General features: G+C 34.6%; 1 long non-coding RNA gene across 1 annotated transcript; it reads left to right on the top strand.

Annotated features, from left to right (window-relative positions):
• Window positions 1-452: 452 nt before the first annotated feature.
• Window positions 453-12404, top strand: LOC145813610 (uncharacterized). The gene is made up of 2 exons (XR_014356803.1): window positions 453-958; window positions 12162-12404. It is a non-coding gene; the product is annotated as an uncharacterized LOC145813610 (long non-coding RNA).
• Window positions 12405-18688: the final 6284 nt, after the last annotated feature.

The following is an 18688-nucleotide window of genomic DNA, read 5'->3' as shown; positions in this document are numbered from 1 at the left end:
CTTATTTTTAAAAATTTCTACCTCCTATATCTAACTTAACATATTTTTTCCTTTGGTTTATTTTAACATTTTGTAGAAAAAAAATTTAATTTTATATTTCATGTATCTCTTTGTATAGTAAATTAATTTACATAATAATTTTTGTTAGTGTTATTTAAAAACTTTTTATTGAAAGAAAATTTGCTTACATCTCAAGTTTTTCTATTTAAATGTCATGAGTTTTATTACTTAAAAAATGACAATAATACTTACACTCATTTTGAGAGTCTAGAAGAAAAAACATGTAAATATTATTTCTTACAAAATTTATAATATAAATGTATTTTAAATAAAAATTTATATCTATTTTTTATTTAAATAAAAAATAAAATTATCATGTAACAGGAGTGCACCACTAATATATCTATAACATATATTAAAAGAAGGTGAGTGGTGTAACGTATGGTGTAACACTGGTCCTTCTGGTGTAAGTCTCTTGCTTCTTTATTTGCAAAGCAAATTTGGGTTGGTTACGTGGCCTTCAGCTTAGCCACACACGTGATAGTAGAAACAAACAAATTTCATCATTCGTCTGTACAAATTTCAACTACTTCTTGGTCCTCCTAGAAATTACCGAAGTCGGTGCTTCAGAGGAGTAGAACCCTAAGCCTAACGTCCATGAATGTGCGCCATGTGGTGGGAAGAAAGCGGTGCTTTTGTTTGCTTCTTCAACTCGATTTATCATATTTTGCAAAAAGAGGAAGTCAGTTGGTGCGCAAAAGCATACATACGAATAATCTATAACAAAGGCTTCTGACAGAGTTCGTGTGAGGTGACCGAATGAGGACTCAATGCAAGATTTCCATGTATGCTGTCTAGAGTGTTCGAGTGGCGGTGAACTAATCGTATAAAATCATACATACACCTACGCTTTCGAATTCACTGTGTCTAGAGATCAACTCCCAAACCGCACAATCAGGTACACCATTGCATAAACTTTGTGTTCTTTTTGTTGATGTTTGTATTGATTTTATATGCTCGTGTATTCTCTTGGTGTTTGTTAGCATATAACTTGCACACAATGTGCTTGACAACATGCCTATGAGAGAGAAGTTATTTTGTTAATATGCGTTTTTGCTTATGAGATGCCAATTTCATGTTAACATATGATTTATACATTGTCAAGAAAAGATTGTCGACCCCTTATATTTTGTAATCTCTTTCTGCAGAACTTGGAAAGAAAAAGAGGGGAAAATATGAAATTTTTCATGGAGAACAATTTAGATGTTTGATTAACTTGTTTAGAGTCAATTTAAGTCTTATTACACATACACACACACACACACACACACACATAGAGTTGGATTGTAGTTGGACTAATTTGTTGATGTTTATTAAGTTTTGGGTTTTCAAACTCATCATCGAAACAGAACCTTAGTATATTTATGGCCATACATACTGGATTGGTGTATGTTCTATGAGCTGGAACAATCTGCAAAAACTAAAGTGTGTCTTCTTCCTTGTGTCTAATATGAAATTACTCCTAATTTGTCTATGTAGGGCTCTATCCTTGATCCTCACAACTGTTTAATTGTGTGTCCACCATGTCCTCAATCATATGCCAAAATGAAACACACACACACACACACACACAGAGTGCTCCAGTTCTTTTGTGTTTTGGGAACAGTAAATGCTTTTACGGCTTTGGAATTTCTCGAAAATACTTATTTAAAAAAAAAATCATAGGATGAGTGTTGGTCACCATCTTACCCTATTGGTGGTAAACATTCACGTACCTGGATAATGGTACCATGTTTAGTTCTCATGCATTTACAATTGGGTTTCATTAATCTTCAATTTGTCATCCGCATAATTCTTCTACATTCTGAAACTGCAAAACCATTACAGTTGGTCATCAATGGGGATAAGATTATATACCATTAAACCTTATAAATATAATATATATATATATATATATATTTGATAGGACGAGACCAGGGATATTTTTTATATACCATTAAGATTATATACCGTAATATATATGTTATGTTGAGGGTATTGTGAAATATTGTAACTCTTCCTTTTCCTTTAAATATATATATTCAACTGTGGTTGAGATTGAATTGACAATTGCTCATATCTTATAATCAATAGTACTATCTAGAAAGACATGTTGGTTGCCAAATTGTTGTGGCATATAGTTTAATGTTATTTTTTTGTCTAGACTAATCCTAAGTGAAAGGGTCAAGAAATATTTCATCAAAATGTCAAACTCTTTGGTCCATGCAAGATTTGAATTATAAATTTTTACATCACGAAACAAGCCTAATCATTTGGCCGCCATCTAAACTCATAGATGAATCTACATAGGCAAACATATTAGACTAGTAGCAAACAAAAGAAAAAACAGTTGATGTGTGCAAGGTTGACTCCTAATATCAACTTATAGAACTCCAGGGATTAGTGTAGCAACTTAAATAAAAATAAGAAGAGGCCTAACTTTACTAGAATCAAGTTAATATTGATATTATATGATAGAATCAAGGTTCTAACTTTACTAGGGAGTTGAGATTAGACTAATGTAAAATAGAGAGGGTTAAGAAGAAGCTTGGAATGGGAAAAGCCGGATTGAAACTAAGAGCAGACTGGGTTCTTCTTCTGTTGACATGAATTATTTGGATATGCCTACTGAAAATGAAATTCCAAATATGACAGATTCAGTGATGTTAAATGCTGAAAAATAGCCTAGCTCAAAAAGTTTTAACTCTTCACCATTGCATGGAATGGCCAGCCAACTCAAAATTTTGTGAAAAATAATCCATATTTTTGGATGTGGAGAATTCACAAGGATCAAGGATGCAAAAATAGTTGATGCACTCCAATATTGTTGTGGCAAGTTAGAACATTATGATCTTGTTGATGGAAGTATTGGGAAGATAAATACCACAGCAACTTGTTAACCCACTTGAAGCAAAAATATTCAAATTGTTGTTTTCTCTAATTTGAAATGAGGTCATTTGGTTTACTGGAATCTATACTTGTCTTTTCAATGATAATAACCTCAATTCAAAATTGTTAGAAATAAGATTATGTTATTTGCAATATTTTTCAGTTCTGTGACTCCATTGTATCTCTAGAAAACTATGATTGATGAATTGTCATGTAGGACTGATGTGGAAAAAGAGGTAAGTTCACAGTCAAGGTTGTCAACCAAACGGTGTTACTTTCAATTGAATCATATGACTACAAAAACTGATTAATGAGGCGTTATGTGAAGAGAAGGTGTCAATCTTTGCAATTTCTTTGTTATTTAACTTTGGCTTTGATTGCATTGTTGGTTGGTTAATCAAATAAACATTAAATGTCATAGAATTTTGCAATCTGATTGCAATTGTACTCCAAACCAACCCCAGATAGTATTGCTAGGAGACTAAGGCAGAGGCTTCATGTAACAACCCCTATCCGTAATTAGCAACTAATCCGTATTTAATGATGTTAATGAGAGGATTAAAATAAATTATGTGTTTATTCTGCACTTTGTATGATTTTGGCTTTCTATCTGTTACTTATAGAAATATTTGTTCGGAATTTCCACTTTAATATGTAAATTGAAAGCCTTATCGGCATCCGAAACCGAAATTGATTACGTCAATATGTTATTTGGAATTTTTAGAACCATATGGCAAATTTTATTAAAAATTGATTCAGTCTGATTAATTAAGTCATGTTTGGTTAGCTTTATGTTCTAATTAATGTGTTTTAGCACTTTAAACATATACATGAGATATAAGCTCATTTTGAGCTCATTTTCTTTTATCCCTTAAGTGGAAAAATCTGGTGAGACATTTTAGAGAGAGAGGGAGCACAATTCTAGAGAGAGATAAGAAGAAATTGAAGACTATAGCTTGAATTGATCAAAGAATATGCTAGAACAAGAGTAATTCAAGACTCTAGGTAAAATTACAACCTCTAGATGGTGTAACTAAGTCATTTAACATGAAATTTCTTCAAGATTATGAGTTTGAATGTGTATATTGAGCTTAAAATAAAGATTTGAGTTGCAATTCATGCATGCATGTACATTTTCTTACAAATTGAGCATGATTTCCATGAATCCTCTCTTGCATGTTTGAAATTCATCTTCATTTGGGGAAATCATCAAGTTTCAAGTTGTTTTGTGGTTGTTTAATCATGTTTTGGGAAGCTCAAGACCAAGAAAACCCATGCATGTTGTGTTCATGAACATTCATCATGTTTTAAGTTGAAATTGTGAGTTTTTAAGAAACTCTTGGGCCATGATTTTATGAAATAATCCTTAATTCATCATGTTTTACAAGTTTTCTGTGTTATCTCAAGTTTTGGGGCCTAAGAGATGTGTTTTGAAGGTTGAAATTCGAGTTTTGAGCTTGAAGGTGCAATCTGAAAATTCCAGAATTTGTATCTACGCTCGAGCTTGGGAGTTCACGCTCGTGCGACCAATCTGAGTGCATGCACTCCGCTCGAGCGACCAAAAGTCCGCTCGAGTATGAATTGCAAGCTCCTAAAAGTTTCATGTCTTTTATAGATCGCTCGAGCGAAGGAATGTGCGCTCGAGCGACCATTCACATTTTGCATGTTTGCTCGAGCGAGGAAAGCTACGCTCGAGCGTGGACCTTATTTTCAGAAATTTTCCTAAGTGTTCCAAGGCATGTTTTGGCATCCTCATTGCATCTTAGGCATTCCTAAGCCTTAATTAAGCCATGGTATTGAGGTTATGGATAGAAACACACTAAGAAAAGAATGTACTAAGTTTCGAGACTGCAAGTGTGTGTGTTTTAGGCAATGTGATAAGAAAGAATAAGAACCAATGTAATGAAAGCTAAGCCTTAATGGCCACTTGAATGTGTAATGATAAGACATGCTTGTGTTATGTATTTTGTGATTGTAGGTCAAGACTCGAGGATTGATTGACCATTGCTGGAACCACTGTGAGTAACGTTATTGTAAAGATACATTCATATGGATTATGTTCTAAACGAAATATGATAGGTTCTGATTTCTGAAATGATATATGTTTTCGTGAACGAATATTCCATGTTTGAAATCTATTATGGCATCCATAGATAGTCCCAAGTTATGGAGGACGACATGAAAATGTGGGTCCATGACATACAAGTAATTACGAGATCTCGTTAGTCACTTCATTGTGGTGATATGTGTTTAATCGGTATCTAGAACCGATTACTCTAGTCGGAAAACGTTCTGTGATGTGTTCTATGAGATGTACCATTATTATGTTCTGATATGAGAATGATTATGCTCTAGTCTGTTTTCTACTTATGATATATTCGGATTTCGTTCACTAACCCCTTTACCTTAATGATATTCATTGGGCTTTAGCTCATTGTGTATATATATATATATAGGTGAATATTTTGGAGCCCAAGCCTGAAGGCTTTTGTCTGGATCTGTGTTCTGTTGTCAGCCAACCATTATGCCTTACGTGAAGGTTCCCGAAGCGTCCTGTGTTTAAGTTCCGTGGTTTCTGTTTATTTAAGACTTGATTTGATATCGTTGGTTGTACTTAAATTACTATATTGTGTGTGGGTATAATGTATGGTTGACTTTGATTATGTATATAAAGTTTTTAAATATTCCGTTTCATATAAGTCAGCACAGCTCATTAGACAACTATATTTATGTATTTGCTTCCACTAGCCCCTTAATCTTGTTAATCTGTTCAGAGGCCTTCAGTAGTCCAAGGATTACTGGCCAGTTACGATGCTAAACCTATAGGGACGGGTTTGGGTCGTAACAGAGTGGTATCAGAGCACGAGTTATACCGCACACACGCGTCCATATGAGCTATAGGATGTATTAGAAATGAAATAAGGATATTGCATTGCCATGTTTAAGTGTATGAACTATTATGAACACATCCTTATTGAAAATACATTGAAATGAAACCTTTGTGCATGATCAAAGAAGTTAAGTGGAATAACATGTGATGTTAATTTCAATACCGAATGTGGAATCTATGTGAACATGAATGTATGAAAGTAAGGGATCAAGTGACTGTATCTGAATTGAAATGAAAGTATAAATGCGTCTGATATGAAATGAAATGTGAGAACAGTGAGAACTTTCCTTATATTAATAAGCACTCTGTTTGTGTGTAGCTAATGGAAAGGACAACGAATATAGACGAATCTGAATCTTCTGACGCTAGAATTAGCCGGTTAGAAAGAATGGTTGAAGCCTTAACCGAAAATCTGAAATAACAGCAACAAGGGCAAATACATGTACCTGAACCAGCTAATTATGATATGATAACACTGACACAGAAATACAATAAGAGGAAACCACCGGAATTTCAGGGGGGTATTGAACCGTTGAAAGCTGAGGCTTGGGTCTTAGAAACTGAGAAAATATTTGAGGTATTTCCGTATACTAAGGTACATAAGGTTTTGTTGGCAACATTCACACTTAAAGAAGAAGCTAGGAGATGGTGGATGTTAGTACGAAATGATAATGAATGTGTGACATGGGAGAGGTTTAAAGAAATTTTCTTCGAAAAATACTTTCCCCAATGCATACGGGATAGGAAGATATCCGAATTTGAATAACTAAAACAAGGCAAAATGACTGTGGCTGAATATGAAACAAAATTCACCGAACTGGCCCGATATGCACCCCACATGGTAGACACTGACTACAAAAAGGCTAAAAAATTTGAAGGTGGGCTTGACTTAGATGTATATGACCGAGTTAGCGATTTAAAATTGCCAAAGTACATGGATGTTCTTGATAGGGCCTTAATGTCCGAGGCAAACATAGCAGCCTTAAAAATATCAAAATCAACATCATCAACTGAATCAGAAAGAGCGAAACAGAAGAAACAGAAGGTTGAAATGACTAGTAATTCAATAACTTCTGTGAATGAAAAATCTAGGGCGAAAACTGTGAACAAAGAAAGCCGGGGAAGCAATGTAAACAATGGTATACTTAGTTGTAAAGAATGTGGGAAACAACATTGGGGCATCTGTCGCCGCCTGTCAGGGGCCTGTTTTAGATGTGGTCAGAGAGGGCACTCGGCTAAATCTTGCCCGCGAACTCATCCGAACAACACTAACCTAATGCTAGTACGACTGGTTCTGTTCCTACACCCTAGTTCTAGAAAATGCTCGGAACACTGAAATAACTGACGCAGGTATTAACTTAACTATGTGCAATTGTTTATATCGGAATTTGTGTGGAAGTGTACATTCCTTAACTTGATATAGATTGTGGACACGTTAATTGAACCCATTGAATTATTAGAATTATGAACCCCTAGTTATTGACTGCCTCGAAAACTTGCTAATTTTATGTGAGATGCCCGAAGCCCTATAACGAATTACCTGAGCTTTGGGAATTGTTGAGACTTATGGACAACGAGAACTTGCTGGGTTAAATCCTTGTATCGTATTGCAAAATTTAATATGAACTGTTAGGTATGACCTTTGAACTATGCTAGAACTATTGAACATGGGAACACATCATGATTGACTATAGTTTGGGAAATCTGTACGACAATGACTTGAACTGAACTGTTATATATTGACTAACATCATCGAATAAGTAGACCCGTGATCTCGAATTATATACATGAATCAGCCACGTACGGAACTTCTGAAATTGAGAACCTATGTCAGTTTGGAAGAACGAATTTTTGCTTATGAATTGTGAACGAATGCCTAAATGATAACTCGTACCTGTCTGTATGTTTCCATACTTGTAATACTATTAGTATTGATGGGATTGAACCGTGGTTAATGAACACTTAGAGACTTACTGGTTGATATGAACTATCGTGACTGACCTGTTGAACTATGCTCGAACTGTTAAATATGGAGACACACTATTATTGACTGGATATGGAACATGGTTAGACTTACATATGCCTATACCTTTGTGTGGGATGTTAATTAATTGAACTCGACACTCTCTTTGTGTCCGCTGCATTTGTATCTAGACTGAGTAGACTTATGACTTGTTGCCTTAAGTATTGTATCTGGGGAAACTGTTTTGTGTTCATCTGTACATAGACCTCGTGAATCTGTATTAGGAATGTTATTAGATTCTGAACATGCACCTATATGACTATACCTTTGCTCAGAATGATCGATATATTATTTGTTTTGATAACTTGACCGTTGGGATTATGACTCTAGGATTGTGTGACTAAATAAAGACCCCGAACGATAAACTCTAGACTGTGAACTACGATTGTTAATAATTGACAAGACTATTTGACTAGACCAGCGAGCCTATGCTTTAAGGACTGTATGACCGATTTGAAACTTCTGCATAATACTCTGCTATTGTGTACCACCGAGAAACTTTATATGACACGTTGTTGTGTACCTTATGCCTACACGAAAAACTCATTTGGGAAATTGCTATACTGACTGTAATGTTTACCTCTCGATGTGAATAACTGCATGCCTGTGCATTTACCTGTAGAATTATTTGGAGGAAACACATTGTATATGACCTGAAACACTTTAACATGAACTACTATGATACATTCCTCTGATGTGACTGTGAGAATTGATGAACTTAGACTAATTATGGAATTACTAACTATGCACCTAAGCGAATGGAGTATGAACTATAGAATTAATGTACCTCGTTTGGAAATAATAAGGCTAGAGCCTTTACCTGATCTAATGTGATAGAACTATGGTTTGATGAGACCTTTGTTTACCTGAGAGAACTTCTGTTTGATGACTCACGCCTTGAACTTTTATTTGATATGACTGGGTAGAACTTTCATCTGATGTGATCCGATAGGACTTTCATTTGATTTGATCTGAAGAGAACTTTACCTAAATAGGGAACTATTATCTGATTTGGTTACATTATGGGGGATTGTGAATTACTTATGATTGAATGGCAGGGTTGTGTTACTAAGGGAATTAACCGAATGAAAACTTGAATCAATCTTGAACCCTTAGGAAGAATGTGAACCGTCAACAGTAGACTATGTGATTACAAATAGCTTCTTACTATATGCCTGTAACCAATTGGGAAAACACGTGAATGAGATTATGAAATTTGGTAACTTGTGCTTGGGGAATATGGGAATATCGTATACATGACACGTAGTTAATTACTCTGGTATTACCGTTACTACCATGAACTTGTTTGACTAAGAGAATGATTGCTTTTGTGTTACTATACTTCAAAACTGATGGAATTTATTGACAGCAGACTGGTTCGATTATAAACTCTGATTACCTGAGAGGATATGCAATCAGTATGACTGCTTCTGTATTGACACATAGTACGATTGAATCCGTGGAAACTGAGGTTGATGAATAGTATATAAATGATAACTTCAAAATGACCTGGATTAACTGTAATAAGATTACCGGATTGAAAACCAAATCGAACAAGGACCAGATAGATGACTCGGGAGTGAGTAAATCAAGTCTATGTGACCTAATAACGGGAAACAGTGAGAATCTATGACGACCCATAAGTACTTGATATAAGTAATGTGAGTAATAACTTAATAAAGTTATGTCCAACTGTATTGATTTTCTGTGTGACAAAATAAGTTTTGTTTTCTAAAATGCTATATGCTGTATGTTGAATGATTGTCCAATTTATGATATGTATTCGTAACATCCTTAGCATCATGTGTTGGCTGTTACCCGGTATCGGAGGTTCCATCATGGAATTTAATCTGTCTATACTCTGTTACTCGTACCGGAGGCTCCATCATGGGGCTCAGCTTGTGTATTCTCTGTTACCTGGATTCGAAGGTTCCTTTATGGAACTGGTTATTCGTAACCCTCACGTGTCTGTATCTGTTCTGTATCTGCTCTGTCAATGCTAAGGGATGTATCACATATGTTTAAGTAAGAATTGTGACATCTGTGTATGATCTGGACAAGAATGTGAATATGAACATGTATATGAATCTGTTTCTGATTAAAATCGGAATGCGTATAAGACTTTGTTTTGATACGAACCATAATCTCTGTATATGATTTGTGATTCTGTTTCGGTACGAAACTAAGGTCGAGATTAGGTTATGAGCATATTTATGAATATGGTTATGCTTCTGTTTTGTAAAGAATTGCAGTTATATTTTCGATGAACATCATTTCTTTTTATATAAGATAACTTGAGTTTGGAGGACCAAACTTTTTAAGGTGGGGAGACTCTAACAACCCCTATCCGTAATTAGCTACTAATTCGTATTTAATGATGTTAATGAGAGGATTAAAAAAAATTATGTGTTTATTCTGCACTTTGTATGATTTTGGCTTTCTATCTGTTACTTATAGAAATATCTGTTTGGAATTTTCACTTTAATATGTAAATTGAAAGCCTTATCAGCATCCGAAACCGAAATTGATTACGTCAATATATTATTTGGAATTTTTAGAACCATATGGAAAATTTTATTAAAAATCGATTCAGTCTGATTAATTAAGTCATGTTTGGTTAGCTTTATGTTCTAATTAATGTGTTTTAGCACCTTAAACATATATATGAGATATAAGCTCATTTTGAGCTCATTTTCTTTTATCCCTTGAGTGGAAAAATCTAGTGAGACATTTTAGAGAGAGAGGGAGCACAATTCTAGAGAGAGATAAGAAGAAATTAAGGAGAAATTGAAGACTATAGCTTGAATTGATCAAAGATTGTGCTAGAACAAGAGTAATTCAAGACTCTAGGTAAGATTATAACCTCTAGATGGTGTAACTAAGTCATTTAACATGAAATTTCTTCAAGATTATGAGTTTGAATGTGTATATTGAGCTTAGAATAAAGATTTGAGTTGCAATTCTTGCATGCATGTACATTTTCTTACAAATTAAGCATGATTTCCATGAATTCTCTCTTGCATGTTTGAAATTCATCTTCATTTGGGGAAATCATCAAGTTTCAAGTTGTTTTGTGGTGTTTAATCATGTTTTGGGAAGCTCAAGACCAAGAAAACCCATACATGTTGTGTTCATGAACATTCATCATGTTTTAAGTTGAAATTGTGAGTTTTTAAGAAACTCTTGGGCCATGATTTTATGAAATAACCCTTAATTCATCATGTTTTACAAGTTTTCTGTGTTATCTCAAGTTTTGGGGCCCAAGAGATGTGCTTTGAAGGTTGGAATTTGAGTTTTGAGCTTGAAGGTGCAATCTGAAAATTTCAGAATTTGCATCTACGCTCGAGCGTGGGAGTTCACGCTCGAGCAACCAATCTGAGTGCGTGTACTCCGCTCGAGCAACCAAAAGTCCGCTCGAGCGTGAATTGCAAGCTCTCAGAAGTTTCATATCTTTTACAAATCGCTCGAGCGAATGACTATGCGCTCAAGCGACCATTCACATTTTGCATGTCCGCTCGAGCGAGGAAAACTACGCTCGAGCGAGGAAAACTACGCTCGAGCGTGGACCTTATTTTCAGAAACTTTCTTAAGTGTTCCAAGGCATGTTTTGGCATCCTCATTGCATCTTAGGCATTCCTAAGCCTTAATTAAGCCATGGTATTGAGGTTATGGATAGAAACACACTAAGAAAAGAATGTACTAAGTTCCGAGACTGCAAGTGTGTGTGTTTTAGGCAATGTAATAAGACAGAATAAGAACCAATGTAATGAAAGCCAAGCCTTAATGGCCACTTGAATGCGTAATGATAAGACATGCTTGTGTTATGTATTTTGTGATTGTAGGTCAAGACTCGAGGATTGATTGACCATTGCTGGAACCACTGTGAGTAACGTTATTGTAAAGATACGTTCATATGAATTATGTTCCAAATGAAATATGATAAGTTCTGATTTTTGAAATGATATATGTTTTCGTGAACGAATATTCCATGTTTGAAATCTATTATGGCATCCATAGATAGTCCCAAGTCATGGGGGACGGCATGAAAATGCGGGTCCATGACATACAAGTAATTACGAGATCTCATTAGCCACTTCATTGTGGTGATATGTGTTTAATCGGTATCTGGAACCGATTACTCTAGTCGGAAGACGTTCTGTGATGTGTTCTATGAGATGTACCATTATTATGTTCTGATATGAGAATGATTATGCTCTGGTCTATTTTCTACTTATGATATATTCGGATTTTATTCACTAACCCCTTTACCTTAATGTTATTCATTGGGCTTTAGCTCATTGTGTGTATATATATGTATAGGTGAGCATTTTGGAGCCCGAGCCTAAAGGCTTTTGTCTGGATCTGTGTTCTGTTGTCAGCCAACCATAGTGCCTCACGTGGAGGTTCCCAAAGCATCCTGTGTTTAAGTTCCGTGGTTTTTGTTTATTTAAGACTTGATTTGATGTTGTTGGTTGTACTTAAATTACTGTATTGTGTTTGGGTATAATGTATGGTTGACTTTGATTATGTATATAAAGTTTTTAAATATTCCGTTTCATATAAGTCAGCACAGCTCATTGGACAACTATATTTATGTATTTTCTTTCGCTAGCCCCTTAATCTTGTTAATCTGTTCAGAAGCCTTCGGTAGTCCAAGGATTACTGGCCAGTTACGATACTAAACTTATAGGGACGGGTTTGGGTCGTGACACTTCATAGAGGCAACAAGCATGAAAACAATAGACAAATGAGGGTGCATGTTATTATCTTGTGTTCTATAACTATTTTCAGAGGGGAAAAAAAAATAGTGACAAACTGTTCATATGACTTCAACTTGTTGACTGACTGCATATCATTGACAAACATAGGGTGGTTATGTCCATGCATTATGCACGATATTTTCCAGCTAACCTTTCTTGATTAGCTTGGTTAGTCTGTTAATTTAATGCAATCTGTGAAATGTATATTGTTTTGCAAGCAAATCCTTGACACAAGTACACGAAACATGTTCTTGTATTTTACCAACCATTAATTATATTTGTATCTTTGTCTATACATAACCCACGAGTATAGTTTTTCTTGGTGTAGATATGTTTCATTTTAACTAGTATAAATAAAAGGGCACACCTTTGTATTACTAATAAGGATAAATTGTAGTTTAGTGTCCAAAAAGAGAGCTGTATGTTTTGTTTCATTTCTATTTGGCTCAGGTTAATTATATTTTTAGTAGCCAAAGTACAGGGAAATTGAAATATTTTATACAATAATAATCAAATTGACACACTTTATACAATTAAAGACTAAAATGATATAAAACTCATAGTTTTGAGGCCAAAAATATAAGGACAAATTAAGATGGCAATTCCTGTACTTTGATCATTATGTCATTTTAATTTTTGTAATTTCAATTGATTCAATTTTAACCTTAAATTTATTATTTTGTTTTAATTTGGTTTAATTGATTACAATTCTTAACATTTCTTTATGGAAAATACATATATATGTGTTATGTGTTATATTTTTATGAGTAAAATTATAAACTTACCCAAGTCAGTGAGTTAATTTCAACCAATTTAATAATAATTTTTTAAAAAAAAACATTAATGATATTATCAATTGAACTAAATTGACACAAAATTTAAAATTGAGAGTCAAAATTGGGCCAATTAAAAATATATAGACCAAAATAATACAAAAGATAAAATATAAAGACCATTGACGTAATTTGTCCAAAATATAATTAATTATTTTTATTTTATTGGTTTTTCCACCCATCTTGACTGACAGCTATGTTTTCCAAGAGACTACTTGGCTGACCCACACGCTTTCACATGTCCCAATTGTAGTTAGCCACGTGGACATGGCTATTGTGACTTGTCGATTAAGACATGGCTATTGGACTTGTGGGGTTGATATTTGACATATTAATCACTTTAGTTGGTTCTCATTTTTTAAAAATAATTTTTAGAAAATTTTATATTCTTATTTTTCGTATTTTTTTATTTTTACTGAATTTTTTTAATATTTTATGTAAATTTTTTATTTTTTAGATACACCTAACATAAATACACCTAAAAAGTAAAAAAATTATAAAAAAAATCTTTTAAAAATTTACTAAATACCAAAAATATAAAAAAAATACAAGAATTTAGTACATTTTTTGTATTTTTATGTATTTCTTAATTTTTTAAAATATTTTTTCACAATTTTTTTACTTTTTAGACACATCTAAGTAAGGTGCATCTAAAAAAGTAAAAAAAATGTTTAAAATTTTAAAAATATTCACTAAAAATAAAAAAATACGAAAATCAAAAAACTCAATTTTCAAAAAATTTAATCCAGAAAACTCAAACCAAACACAGTAAATATTATTTTGTTGTCATTTTGAACATTTATTTGGAATATTGATCACCATTTCATTTTAAAGCATAGAAAAATAAATGGTCAAAGTCTAGTAAAATGTAAAAGCCTAACTTAAAATTAAAAAGGAAAATGTTATATAAATAAAAAATAATAATTATACTTTTTTTTATTATAAATTGATATGACATATGTAATAATAAGTCTTCTCTAAACCTTACAAGCACACTTCAACAAGAATGGAGAAAAAAAATAGGGTGAACAAACTGTCTATGTCTACGAGAGATTGAGCTGATATTTCTACCTCCAAGAATGCTAAGAAGAATACTCTTACTCATGAAGGCATGAGTAATATGTTTCAAAATGGTTCTTCAACCAAGAACAATAACATGTTTAATATCCTTGATTTTTGTCTTGACATGTTGAAATGTAAAGATAACGTGTTCATTTCAATGGTTACAATTAAGCCAAAATTCCATCAAGTAACAGCAAGATGTGGCACGACCACCTAACTACACCCATTCCTCTCAAGATTGTAAGAGGTTTCGTTTTCTTACCTAGGCTTTCGAGTTTTGAGAGTAAATTTTTTAACGACATAGATTTTTTGTTAATTTTTTATTTGATGTTTCTTGGAATTGGAGACTAACATTTTTTTTTTTTCAACACGATAGATGTTACATTTAACTTATAAGAAACATTTATAATTTTTTGTTTAGACAGCACTACTTATTAATTGAGGAATATAATCCACATGGGTGGTTTAGGCATATTGTGGTTGATGGTAATGAGTAGCGGATATACCGATCCGTTCAAACCGACCGAGTCAAACTAATCCGCCGTATTTTGGACTGATGCGTGATGACGAGCGAACGGCTGCGGATTGATTTTTTCCAATCCGCTTAGTCTTGGACAGATAGTGGATTTGAGGTTTCTTTGGCCGCAATCGAACCGCCAAACCGCGAGCACCTCTAGTAATTTATAAGATTTTGTGTTATCAATTTGTTTAGATATTCTGTTTGTGTTTTCAATTGAAAAAGAGTTTAAGTATTTTGTTAATATATTCTGTTGAAAAAGAGTTTTCAATTTGAATATATTTTTTGAATTGAAAAAAAATAAATGTATTAATTATCTATAATTTGTAGTTTTTAAATCTAACTTTAAAAATAATAAATAAAAAAGATGATATATGCTAATTGATTTTTATTTTCAAAAACAAATATAAATGTAACAATAGAGAGGCATGCAATCTTTACCACTGCTATGTTTGTAGTTTGGGTGGTTTGAATTGTTATTGTAATACTTTATATGGATGAGGCATGCTGTAATTATAATATGTGGATGAGGCATGCAGTGATTGTAATATTTTAAAGTTTCAAATTTTCTTTCTTTGGATGAGACATACAGTGATTGTAATACTTTTTTAAGTCGTTGACTGTAATATTTTTTTAAATTTTTTTTTGAGGAAGTGCATTAGTTGAATTATGTTGAAAATTTATAAAATTTTAAACCGCTAAACCGATTCGCATCCATTCGCTAATAAGCCAATCTGCTCAATCCACATCCGCCGGATTGGTGGACGGATGCAGATTTTTTCCAATCTACCAATCTAGCGGACGGATGATGGATTGGAGGTTTCATGGCTGCAACCGACCCGCGCCCACCCCTAGATGGTAGGAAGAAAAAGTCTAGGAATCAAACAAAAATCACCCAAATTTTTTTAGATGGATAATTGTGTAGTAAAAATTAAATTTGCATAATGTAGAATTTATATATAAAATAAATTTAAATGCAAGATTATAATTCTGAACAATTTTTGTGTAGTTTAGATTCATAACATTGTTGTCGTTGTTGGAAAGTCGAAAAGGGCTAGTCAGTCCACTGGATGGGTATTATTCACGTCGATAATTTACTACTCAAACCAACTCCGTGGTCCACTAATCTTCTAAGCCTCCAAACCTTTTTCTGCTCAAACCTTTGTTCATGGGTGGTCGGCAATCTTGATAATAATGTTTTGCCTATCACTCATTTAAAAATCGAGTTTTTATGCATTGAATTGTATTAAAAAAAAAAAATTTGATTTTTCAAAAATTGATTTTTAGAAGGGTTTTCCTTTATCTTTTCCAAAAAAATCTCATATTTTATTTAAATTTTCAAATTTTTTTTAGTTATATCAAGATTAGATACATTTAAAAAATAATAAAAATTGACTAAAATATGAAACAATTCAATAAATATATATATATATATATAAACAAAAATGCACACAAATTTTTATTCAGATTTTTTATTATTTTAAGTGAACCATTTTATCATATTTTAATCATTTTTCTTAAAGTTTCGATTTAGAACAAGTAGTAGAGAAATTCTTGAAAAAATTGGAACGACAAAAGATGAAGAAGAAGACAAATTGACAATAATAGTGATACTTTTGTAACAAGCTCAAAATTATCTCCAATTTAAGTAGTCTAATAGAAAACAACATTTTAAATCAAGGTCATCCTATCCTTGGCGATGATGCACTGGGGATTTTAACTAAATTCTTTCGTTTAAGCCATCAAATTAGTGATTTTGCCGTTTTAGAAATTTTGTTTTAGCAATATGCGACATTTTAAATCAAAGCCATACATCCTTGGCAATGATGCACGGTAGATTTTGGTAAAATTCTTTCATTTAAGCCATTAAATTAGTGATTTTGTTGTTTTAGAAAATTTTATTTTAGCAATAACTTTATTTTGAAAAGTCCGTCTTTAACGCCATTTATTTGGGCGCGTTTATAATTTTTTTTAGTATTCAAATTTGGACGTAACTCAAATTTATTATTTTTAACAATTTTCTATTTATATTCGTGTCTAACAACGAATTAACCTAATTTCTTATAGCCTTGTTTCATTGCGATTTCGTTTATTACAAATAATGATGTCCGCTTTAGCACAAATAGACTTTTGATCAATATAATTCAGTTTCTTTTGATAATTCTTTTTTCATTGTGATTGTTTTTCATCTGCTAAAATAATATCTAATCTTGTGTGATAGAATAGTTATGTTTTTTGAAAACAGCACAATAAAATAAAATATAAAAAAAATTACGATTATTGAATTAATTTAATTTTTTATAGATGATATACATAGAAGACCACAAAAAATAAATTATTTGAAACATAAAAATGGTACCAGCGATGGATCCCATATGCCAATTGATGAGGTATCGATTCCCGGGTGGATGGGTCGGACCGGCCCAGGTTCTCCAGACTCCGGCTCAGGAAGGCTGGCTCCGTCAGATGACCTGCAAGCAAGTTCAGGGGGGGAACGGGGTAGTCCCCCAGTGAACCCTCCGGTGCAAGAATTAGAAGAGCAGAGTATGAAAAGACTGTATATCGAGAGATCAAGAGAGAGAGCAACTTAACCTTCTTTTTTTCCTCTTATCCTTGCTTATATCCTTTTGTCATCATTTTTCCTGTCTCTTGTGACGTGCTTTTTTCGCCGAAAGCCTGTGCCATAGCTCATCTTGTTTAGGGTGATGGAGGCTCTGTTCCGGCGGGGAGTGCTGTTGTAATAAATGCTGTGATGGGTTGCATTAATGGTGATGTGTTGTGATAATAACTCTGCAGATCTTTGTCTGCTGATGTGGCCCGTGTCCCACCTGCCGTGTGCCTAAATGCCGTTGGCCCTTCATGTCTAGGTGGCCTCCAGCTGTTCTGGGCCTTGTCACCCAAGCAACCGGGTTGTGCCATTGGCCCCAAGCACTGGGTTCGGGGTGGTTTACCGTGGGCCGTGTGCCTTGTGGGCCTATCCATGTCAGTAGTCCCCCATTTCCGAGTGCAGCTTTAGACCAACGAAGGGAATAGTGAGAAGGGAGAGAAGTGTGAAACGGGTGGAGAGGCCGACTGGAAGGTGTGCCGACTGCGAGGAGAGCCGAGCGGGAGGTGTCGACCGTGAGGCGGGCCGATCACGAGGGTGGCCGAGCGGGAGGGGTCGACCGTGAGGCGGGGCGACCACGGGGGTGACCGAGCGGGAGAGGTCGGCCGTGAGACGTGCCGATCATGAGGGTAGCCGAGCGGGAGGGGTCGGCCGTGAGGTGGGCCGACCACGAGGGTGGCCGAGCGGCAGGGGTCGACCATGAGGGTAGCCGAGCGGGAGGGGTCGGCCGTGAGGTGGGCCGACCACGAGGGTGGCCGAGCGGCGGGGGTCGACCGTGAGGTGTGCCGACCAGGGGGGCGTGGGGTTCTAAAATGTGCTGATGTGAAAATGGAAAAGACAGGGTAAGGGTAGGGGACAGGGCATCGTGGCCATACACGTGGCAGTGTCGTGGGGGAAGATGAAGCGTTGGGGCAGGAAATGAAGCGATAGGTCAGGGGGGTTTTGAAAAGGCGGATTTGGCGGTTGATTTGAAAGGTTTTGAAACGGGTGAAAATTAATGTGGATCCGTGGAATACGGGCAAAACCGTAGGTTTTAGGTATAATGCGTTTTACCTACCGCGGGACAAGAA

This window comes from Camellia sinensis, chromosome 15, assembly GCF_055761805.1.
Source record: "Camellia sinensis isolate YWXY chromosome 15, ASM5576180v1, whole genome shotgun sequence".
Classification (NCBI taxonomy): Eukaryota; Viridiplantae; Streptophyta; class Magnoliopsida; order Ericales; family Theaceae; genus Camellia; species Camellia sinensis.
The sequence above is the reverse complement of the archived record's forward strand: the minus strand, read 5'-3'. Positions and strand labels throughout refer to the sequence as shown.